The sequence below is a fragment of the Poecilia reticulata genome, linkage group LG4 (genome assembly GCF_000633615.1).
Source record: "Poecilia reticulata strain Guanapo linkage group LG4, Guppy_female_1.0+MT, whole genome shotgun sequence".
Classification (NCBI taxonomy): domain Eukaryota; kingdom Metazoa; phylum Chordata; class Actinopteri; order Cyprinodontiformes; family Poeciliidae; genus Poecilia; species Poecilia reticulata.
Genome location: NC_024334.1, coordinates 7,191,872 through 7,202,060, shown reverse-complemented (window position 1 = coordinate 7,202,060; position 10,189 = coordinate 7,191,872). Strand labels below are relative to the sequence as shown.

General features: G+C 35.8%; 1 protein-coding gene across 1 annotated transcript in view; it reads left to right on the top strand.

The window, feature by feature from the left end:
• Positions 1–2,914, top strand: part of nppc (natriuretic peptide C) — a 20,898-nt gene extending 17,984 nt beyond the window's left edge. Inside the window, exon 3 of the mRNA XM_008406809.2 lies at positions 1,905–2,914. The gene's annotated coding sequence lies outside the window, so the exon portion shown is untranslated. The remainder of the gene's footprint in view (positions 1–1,904) is intronic.
• Positions 2,915–10,189: the final 7,275 nt, after the last annotated feature.

Sequence of the window (10,189 nt, the reverse complement as noted above, 5' to 3'; positions counted from 1 at the left end):
TGATTTCATGGGTTTTAATGCTTTTCTATTTTTGGCTTAAATCCACAACTACCATTTAAATTAGAAAGATTTGTGGTTTCTAGCTTCTTATCCTTCCCCTTTTTTTTTTTTTTTTTTTGCTTGGGTCTTAAACTTACAATAAAAGTGGTTAAGAAAAGTAAGATTAGATTTTAGATGAGCTTTCTGACCCCTCATGCTGACCATCAGGATTCATTTATGCAGAAATTCATTGCAAAAGGAGCTTTTAAGTACTTTCTGCTACAAGCGGCTAATTATATTAACCAGGAGATGGCGCAAAAGAGTTAAGAACCTTGTTTTAGGAGACCTCCATCCAATTTTCTGTACTTGCTGTCGCTCTGTGGCTATTTCCAGCATTGAATAGATGAACTCTAAGATTTTTTTCCCACTTTATCACAGGAACAAGGCGAAGAGCAGATTAAAGTGACTGATTTAATTAGATTGCATGTTTTGGCCTGTAGGTCTACACTGGAACATCTAAAGTACAGCAAGCCAAGGCTCTGAGAAAACACAACTTTGCCACGATGTTACTTCTAAATATGTACAACCTTATTAAGGTGCTATGGGGGGAAATCAACGATGAATCCTGCAGGTAGTAGTTGTCTAAAATCATGAACAACTTTCAACACTAGTGTGTGATATCAAAGTTATCTCAGTTGTATTAGTCCATAAGATTTGTTAATCTTTCGAATCAAATATATGCTAGCTTCCCGGCACATCTCTTGTAACAGCCTCTGAGACATAGCCTCTTGGTGTGCAAGTAGTTTATGTCTCGTGACTTTAATAACCTGGGAAGACCCAGGACACGCTGGAGGGACTAYGTCTCTCGGCTGGCCTGGGAACGCCTTGGGATTCCWCCGGAGGAGCTGGAAGARGTGGCTGGGGAGAGGGAAGTCTGGGCCTCCCTTCTGAAGCTGCTGCCCCCGCGACCCGACCCCGGATAAGCGGAAGAAAATGGATGGATGCTTTTGAGGAAGCAATCAGCACTGATGACTCCACCCCTACCTTCATATTTCTAGGAAAAGAGGTTGACATTAGATAGGTAGTGTTGACCCANTAACTGTGTGATTAAATCCTTGTTATTAAACCACCTGGAACATAGGAAGATTTTAAGCCCCAAAGGATCCAAAAAAGATAATGCATCAAGTTAATAAAATAATAAATGTTCAACCACTGCGATACTYTCTTCAAGGATGCAAACTGTTTGSCGAAAAACTCCCTTAAATTAGAGTGACATATAGGGTGCAATCCTGTGGGTGTTTAGGAAGTCCACTCTTGTGTTTCTACTCATAATCGTGAACGATCCCATCTGTTTCATTTGGAAAAACAGTGGCATACATCATGTTTAGGAAGTGGAGACGACAAGGAGGGATGGAGGAAGGAAGTGGCAATGTGGACGAGCGCGTACACATCCATGCACTGTCTTGTAAACGAAGCACCCTGCAGTGGTCAGATTCTTTCTGGGAAAGCCATTTTCTCCAAACCCAAGTGTTTTGACCAAAAGCAGGGAAGGGTCTGTGTTTGTGAATGTAGTAATGTGGAAGCTAAGGTGACACACAATTAGTCCTGAGGGCTTGGGCCTTTTTGTGGTTGTGGTGAAACAGTGAGATTCAGTGTGGGGACGTGAGAGTTTATGACTAACTTGGAAGTGTTGGTCACTGGTTAACACCCAGAAATGTGAAAGTTTGTAATGCATTCCCAGTTCAAGAGACCAGAGTAATATTTTTTATGGAGATTAAAACCAACAAGCATGTTTGGAAATCCCCAGGATGATGAGCAGCTGATGAATAGCCACTTAAAATTACAGGATAAATGATAACGTGTTGACGAACCAGTCTCTGACAGTGCTTATAAGATTTTCTCTCCTGTTTCTCTTCCTTTTCTAGGTCTTTGGACGATGGGTTTGGACAACATAGGCTGACTGTGTTGCCACCTGAGCGAAAAATGACCAACTGATACGATTTTCGGTACGAACGAGCCCACAGCCAGCATTGGGTAAAGACTGAGAAGACAATGCTGCAGAAGCCTCATCACTTTATATAAATAAATATGAATATATAAATAGTAAATATGCAGGTATATATTCATCAATGTATGCCATACAAAATGGTCTACAAATACAGAGATGCATACTATGACTTTGTGGACAATGGTGTAAAAACTAAAAACCGCAAGAGCTGTACATTGTTGCTGCTGCTGCTGCTGCTGTACATTCAAGTACTTCATTCACTCCTGCGTTAATGTATTTATGTTTAAAATATTTATATGTTTATAAAAGAGATATTTATAAGTCTGAGTGTTATTTATGTAACATTTTTGAAAATGGATGCAAACTGCAGGTCAATTCTGTTTTGTTTCCTTTTACTTTTGTCTTATCTAGTTGTGAATGTTTTAAGAAAAAAATATGATAAAAATGAACTTCCATGTGCACATGCCATCCTTTCTGGGCGTCTTGTGTCTCACTAATGTTGTGAAAGAACAATTAGACATTTAGTAAAGAACATCAATAAGTTGAACAACAAGTAGGAAACATTTTACAATTATTTTTTTTGCTATCAGTGTTTAACTAAGTATTAAACAAGACAATCCTAAAGTTAGTTTCTGTAGTGTATTTAAGGGCTATTTTCCTCCTTTTTTGGTACCTATCTTAACTCATGTTTTATAATAATTAGACAAGTTAGTTTTTGTCCATCCACCCATGCATTTTCTATACTTGCGAAATTCTTTCAGTGTTGAGAGGGTGTTGGTGCCTAGCCGTTATTGAACAAAAGGCAAGTGTACTATTGACCAAAGTATGTTAGCTAAATAGATGTAAAACTCACTAACTTTTCACAAATTCACACTCTTATGCTTTATCGTAATGGAATAAGTAATAAAGGCCAAAGGTCGATTTTAACCCATGCTCACTTTTATCTTTCTCAAAATTGGAAAAAGATAACATTACATTCCTTACTATTCCAGAATTTTCAAGAACCATTTGGACTCTCGTGTTATGCATTCTACACTAAAACATTTTTGCTTCTTTCAACATTTTTGGTTCATCTTTTCTTGCATTCAGCCTGCAAGATTGTGATGTATTATCACAATCTTTTAACATGTATGGTACATTTTTTTACCTTTAGCTACAAAAACTGCTAAACTACCTTCAGAATCGTGACCTGGATCAACAGGACTCAACTATTGGATGTCCCTTTATCTTTCTCACATGTTTTGTAAAAAACAAATTCAYCTGAACCCTCAGAAAAAAACACACATTTAAACTATTCTTGAAGCAAATTTTGCCCATCACAGATATCCCAGAGAAAAAAAAAATCTATTTATGCTGACTGTCATAACTAGAAGATTGCAACCTCAGAAAAAAAAACATAACATTAGCAATATCATTTAGCAGCATGAATAAAACGTCAACTAGTGTGATCCCAAATCTTTATTCCTACTAAAGAATACTCCACCCGGCCTTTTTACTCAGCTTATCATTAACTTTTAGGGATATTTAGGGGAATATATTTGGCGTCGGTAGATTTATTGGGTAGAAAAGATGAAGCACTAAGTTTCTAGGTTTTTATTGCTGCAATGTTTGGAACTTGGATCCAAACCAAATCTTTACTGCTGCAACGTCAAGTTATATAGTGATGGTAATAATAATTAATGTCTCTATTTTTGTGGCATTTGTCCCAAATTTTTTTTTTTAAATTCCAAGGTAGAAGTGGAAAGAAGGAGGGGAAGAGGGAGCAAAAAAAACATTTCCACGAGGTATTCAAAATTTACCAAATAAGTGCAATGTTCAAAGAAGCAAATAATCAAAGAAATAAAATAACATGGAAAGATATAAAATCAAGTTTATGAAAGTGTTTATGGGAAAAATGTGAAAATAAATTAGCTGCAGTATAAGTCTTTGAGAAGGGTAGTTTCAGTCTTGTGAGATGATCAGATTTAGATGTTACTGGAAGTCATTTTTTGTAAAAGAAATTGAATAAATTATTTCCAAAAGGTTCTGACCTGANTAATGGAAATAGAGAAGAACATCAATTTATTTTCAATTTGTTGTAGTTAATAGACATCTCATGACTTCCTTCATTTGCTTCTGTCATAATGGTGATCAGGATAAACAATGATATTCCTTGTTTTAAGCTTTGTCAGTCATGGTCCTCTAGAATGATGGAGATCTATTGTGAAAGTTTGCATCCTCATCCAACTGTCTTTGCTATCAGACTGACATCAAAGGCTCCTTCTAATTAATGCTGGCAAACACAAAGCTCTGGCCTGGATGCTGGTTGTGTGCTTGCTGACACAGACAAACAATCATCACTGGAGTGAGAMATTTTCACCAGAATGTACAGCACATTCTGACAGCTGCTTGATAAATCAGTTCTGTCAATTTTCTTGATTCCGCTTAGGCTTGAAATTGAGTTCCTTTTTCCATGAAGCAAAAACACTTCCAGGTTTTTTTTTGTTTTTGTTTTTTGTCATGGTTTATTGGCTTTCAATGTGGCTGCCACATGCTTGGAAAAGGCTGGTAACAGAAGAGTCAGTTGTTTTTGCTTTTCATTTGCTTATCATTGATTTTAATTTATACACATCTTTGACTTGGCTTCTGTTTTAGAATATGTTAATACAGAAACAATGTTGTTTTCCACATTTACTGTCCAGCATTTTATGCATTATGTTGAAGAAAACCATATGGTTGAGAACATGAGAGCCATTTCAATTTCTTTCCATTTATCTTGTACATTTCATCTATGAAACACCATGAAACATTTTTTTTTTTTTGTGAAAACATATTCAATCTCAGCATCCATTCGTCCTTATCTTCTTATCTGGGAATGTTTTGTGTAGACATCTCTCGCTCAGTCCATTGATTTTCACACAGATTTAGTTCTGGACTCTGGCTAAGCCACTCCTAATTTTTAATTTTCAACTTGAATTCTTTGCATCAAAACTGACTTCTTTTTCTTTTTTGGAACTGTACGTTATTGCATCCACTTTATTGAAATCAATTTCACTTGAAAAATAATGTAACCTGAGAACATGATATTGCCACCCCAATCTGGGCGTGGTGTTCTTTGTTTTGTTCCAAACATGTCTTTTAGTCATAGCTCATGACTTTGTGTGTAGTTTCATCAAACCATGACACATTCTTTCATAAAGCTTTAGCCAGGTCAGCATGATTTTCTTTTCCATAACCATCCTCGTTACCATAGACATACTGAGTGTACAACATATTGTTGTTCCAAGCAGAATGCATCCAATGCTTGTTGGAAATTCCAGCAGCTCCCTGCCTGTTAGTAGTATCCTCCTAGATGAGTTTTTCCTTTTGTGTTTTCAGTACTTTAGGGAACACATGCAGTGTTGTGGTGTCATTGTTCCATAATTCCATTCATAACTTATGTCTGTTTTCATTATGCCATGGAACATATGTATAAACTAAAGCATTCCTGACTGATGTTTTTTGAGATCACTGTACTCCATTGTAGCATCTTTGCTAACTCTACCATCAGCTAAAGGATGCTAAAGGGGAACATTACAGAAAGTAAAAAACCTGAAGTTTGATTCACAGTAATTGATTAAATGTATACATTTATGAAGACTAANTCTCACATGTTTTGTAAAAAACAAATTCATCTGAACCCTCAGAAAAAAACACACATTTAAACTATTCTTGAAGCAAATTTTGCCCATCACAGATACCCCAGAGAAAAAAAAATCTATTTATGCTGACTGTCATAACTAGAAGATTGCAACCTCAGAAAAAAAACATAACATTAGCAATATCATTTAGCAGCATGAATAAAACGACAACTAGTGTGATCCCAAATCTTTATTCCTACTAAAGAATACTCCACCCTGCCTTTTTACTCAGCTTATCATTAACTTTTAGGGATATTTAGGGGAATATATTTGGCATCGGTAGATTTATTGGGTAGAAAAGATGAAGCACTAAGTTTCTAGGTTTTTATTGCTGCAATGTTTGGAACTTGGATCCAAACCAAATCTTTACTGCTGCAACGTCAAGTTATATAGTGGTGGTAATAATAATTAATGTCTCTATTTTTGTGGCATTTGTCCCAAAATTTTTTTAAAAAATTCCAAGGTAGAAGTGGAAAGAAGGAGGGGAAGAGGGAGCAAAAAAAACATTTCCACGAGGTATTCAAAATTTACCAAATAAGTGCAATGTTCAAAGAAGCAAATAATCAAAGAAATAAAATAACATGGAAAGATATAAAATCAAGTTTATGAAAGTGTTTATGGGAAAAATGTGAAAATAAATTAGCTGCAGTATAAGTCTTTGAGAAGGGTAGTTTCAGTCTTGTGAGATGATCAGATTTAGATGTTACTGGAAGTCATTTTTTGTAAAAGAAATTGAATAAATTATTTCCAAAAGGTTCTGACCTGAACATTATTGTTGACCAATTATAATTAACAAAATTATAACTCTSAAACCACGATTAAATGTTTCAGACTGTATTATAATTGTATTTTGTAGTGAACCTATTTTTTTCTTAAGAAAATGCTTTCATTATACCACAAAAAATGCACTAACTAGTCACTTTAATAGGTACACATTTGCTAGTCAAGTCATAAAACAAATAAGACAATCATRTGACACCAACTCAATGTCTTTAGGTAACTAGGTATTATGAAGATTGTTATTGAAGAACAGAGCTTACTCTGTTCTAGAGATTGTGTGTAGTAGCTTTGTTTTTTCTGTAATTTATTGCTCGTAAACATGAACATGGTGGCATAAAGTTCACCATGTCACAAAGCTCAAATAACATAAACATGAGTTCACTGTATTCCAATGGCCTCCACAGTCATCAGACCTTAATCTGACACCTTTGTGATGCGGTGGAACAGGAGATTCAGACATCACAGATGTTCAGCCAACAGGTCTGCTGCAACTGCGTGATACTATTGTGTCAATATAAACCAAAATCTTTGAGGAATTTTCCCAATACCTTGTTTGGATTTTATATCACAAAAGAATCAGCAGCTGTCAAGGCAGAAGAGGGTCGTACTTTGTACTTGCAATGTGTACCTATTAAAGAGGCTCTTTGGTCGTCTATGATAYTGTGTTCTATCATGTCACCTCCACTAGAGGGAGCTAGAGAATAGAATAGTGACGAACCAAAAAAAAAAAAAGTRARACCCATCTTCAAYATAAAAACTACAYGYTTTTATCAGGACTATATAATKTCAAGCAAAATGTTACACAGTTAAATCATGTCATATATTTGTATGCATATAACCTAGAAAAGGTAAATACCATTTAACAGAAAGTGTAAAGTGTTTTTCTCAGATTCCTAAAATATTYTCAAATGAGAAACATTGCAAGAAATGTGCAATTTGGATATAGTGTGAGAACATGTTTTTTTTCCACACAAGAGGCAAATGAATTAACTCTAGATACCACAATAAACTCCAATATAGAATTTATTACCTGTGGGTACAACTCTTCTCTTTTTGTCGTCACAATTAATTGTCTTTGTCGTCTTGGGCTGAATGAATATCTGCAGCAAATTTGATGCTGTTGCTAGAATGTGATTCAGGCAATCAAGAATCTTAGAACTTAGCTCCATTAGCGATGGTGCTGTCAATGGAAAACGTCACTGACAATATAGAGAAACAGTAACATGATTTTCCAAATTTAAATCTCCCTATGAGTAATTTGGGTGGCTGCCCAGAAATAATGCGTCTGTCTGCGATAAAGAAGGRAGACGCATAGAAGCCTTTGGGGTGCATCTATTTTTCTCACTAATGCCTTCATTTGTTGGGTTCACTTGATTTAATCCACCAGAGCAACACAAGTGTAAGGGGAAGTGCTTTGAAAAGAGGCCGCAGTCTTGTATGCCCTCTAGATTTATCTTAGGAGCTCTAGTGAGGTTTGGTTCCGTTAATGTGTCTCTGTAGCATTGGAATGACGTCTTTATACACTGAGATGGTTTCTCAATGTCTCTGATGTCGGAAAACTTGCATATGGTTTACCGGCACAGAAAGCGGCAAAGATAATGAAAAAACCCAAATGAGTTTGGATCAGCGTTTTTACAATAGCCAGTATATTTGTTAATCTTTAATACAAAAGTTACAAAAGAAAAAGAAAAGCACATCMTTAGCTATGACTCTCAGAGATTAGTTTGAGTGAAAGATGTAAAATGCAATGCTGCCTCTGTGTGGTGTTCAGTGTTAATTACTCCGATGTGCTGTGAACGTCTCCTGTGATTCAACAAAATAAAAGTTACTTTGTATCACACAGATTGCTTCCACCRCCAACAGCACTAAATACAAGGAGCTAATCTAGGTCATGACGACGCTGTAATTACTCTGGAGGACTACAGACTTTTTGGAGTCATTGAAAACAAGCACGGCCTTTTGAAACAGGATTAGCTTTATAATTAAAAATCTTTCTGAATACTCTGTGAAATTCCAGGAATAAAGTTGCCCCTACACCTACCAAAAGTTAACATTGAGTCATTTTACTTAAGCAAACCTGAATGTGTTTTATTTTATACAGACTAACAGACAGAGCAAAAGGCAGTGGTTTTTAAAACATCTTAACCAACAAATATCTAGACAAAAAASATGTGGTGCTGCAGATTTGCACATTTAGAGACTACTCAGTCAATTTGGATGGATATCTTACCACAGGCTCTCAGTGTGTTTTAGGACTGGACTTTATCTGGTTCATTCTAACATGTATACTTTGGTCTAATCCATTTCATAATAGTTCTGGCTAAATGTTCATGGTTTCAGTCTTACATAGAAACTTTGTCCAACTCTAAAGTTTCGAATTACAACTATCACCACCTTTAATGTACAGGATGGGTGTGCTTAACGTAGACAGCTGCAAACTGTCACAGACGACCCTCAATCTGCAGTTGTCATTCCATTAGGACAAGTTAATAAAATAGTGGACCAGTTGAGCCAATACTTTAAGTTTTGTTTTGTGTACCTGTCTAGGTTGTATAGACAGGTATACAACCTGTYTATACAGGTTGTATACCTGTCTATACAGGTACATRAAAAATACCTTCATGTATCACATGAAGGTATTTTTAAATATTTCTGCAACAAAAATAGTATCAGCCATAAGGTATAGCAACCAAACAAATTTGTTTATAAAGAACATTGATAATTTGATTTCAGTTGGCTAATTCACATTAAGATGGAGGGAAATTCCAAATTCTGAAATAATATTTTAAAATACCTCAAAGGCAAATCATATTTTAATTAATCATAGTATTATTTTAATATTTTTGACAAATGTAAGACACTGTGTAGCGAAATCAGTTTTTTTATACCTGTTTTAAAGTCTTTGTCATAAAAATACTTATATTATTTTATGCTAATAATATTTGCCGGTATTAGCATAAAAGAAAAGTAACAGGAAAAAAAAACCTAATGTAGACATTTGACTCATGGCCGCTGGCGATGATAGTTAGGCAGACGCTTGATTACCTTTGATGCTGTTCTTCAACTTTTTAATATGTTTTGTCCCTTAACAAAGCTCAGATTTTTAAACTGAATTAAAGATAATATAAACGTTTCAAAAAACGAAATACAACTTGAAGAATGAGATCAGTGTTTTCTCCACAGTAGGCGTACACCACGTGTAATGACGGCCCATAGCAGATGGTTAAATCCACGTGGTTAAAACAGCTGCATAGGTTTAAACGACGTTTTGTGTAGTTTAGCAAACTGGATTTTAAAACTTTRGCACTGTTACACCATCAGTAGAACTCTGACAATATTTGAAAGTGTGTATTTTGGACATATTCACAACGTAACGCGATAATTTTGATGTTACACAAAGAAAAACTTTGGATCGTGCAAAAGATTTCAATTCTCTCTGCGTTTGAGTAAATTGTACGTCATACGCAAGGCCCACGCACGATTCCAGCATCAACCAATCACAGATTGGTTGATGCTGTGATTGCATCAACCAATCACAGCTTGTGATTGGTTGATGCAGGTATGTGGGCGGGTCGGCGTCATAGGGTAGAGCAGGAGAGAAGCGGCGGCTGCGACCTATCTGTCTTTTTCCAGTCCAATGTTCCGTCGAGCAGACACAACCACGTGCATGTACTAGCAGTTTAGTTATCCGTCTTTACACATCGAGATTCCAGTGTTTCATTGAAACACACAACAGCAGTAATCATGGTGAAGTTAGCAAAGG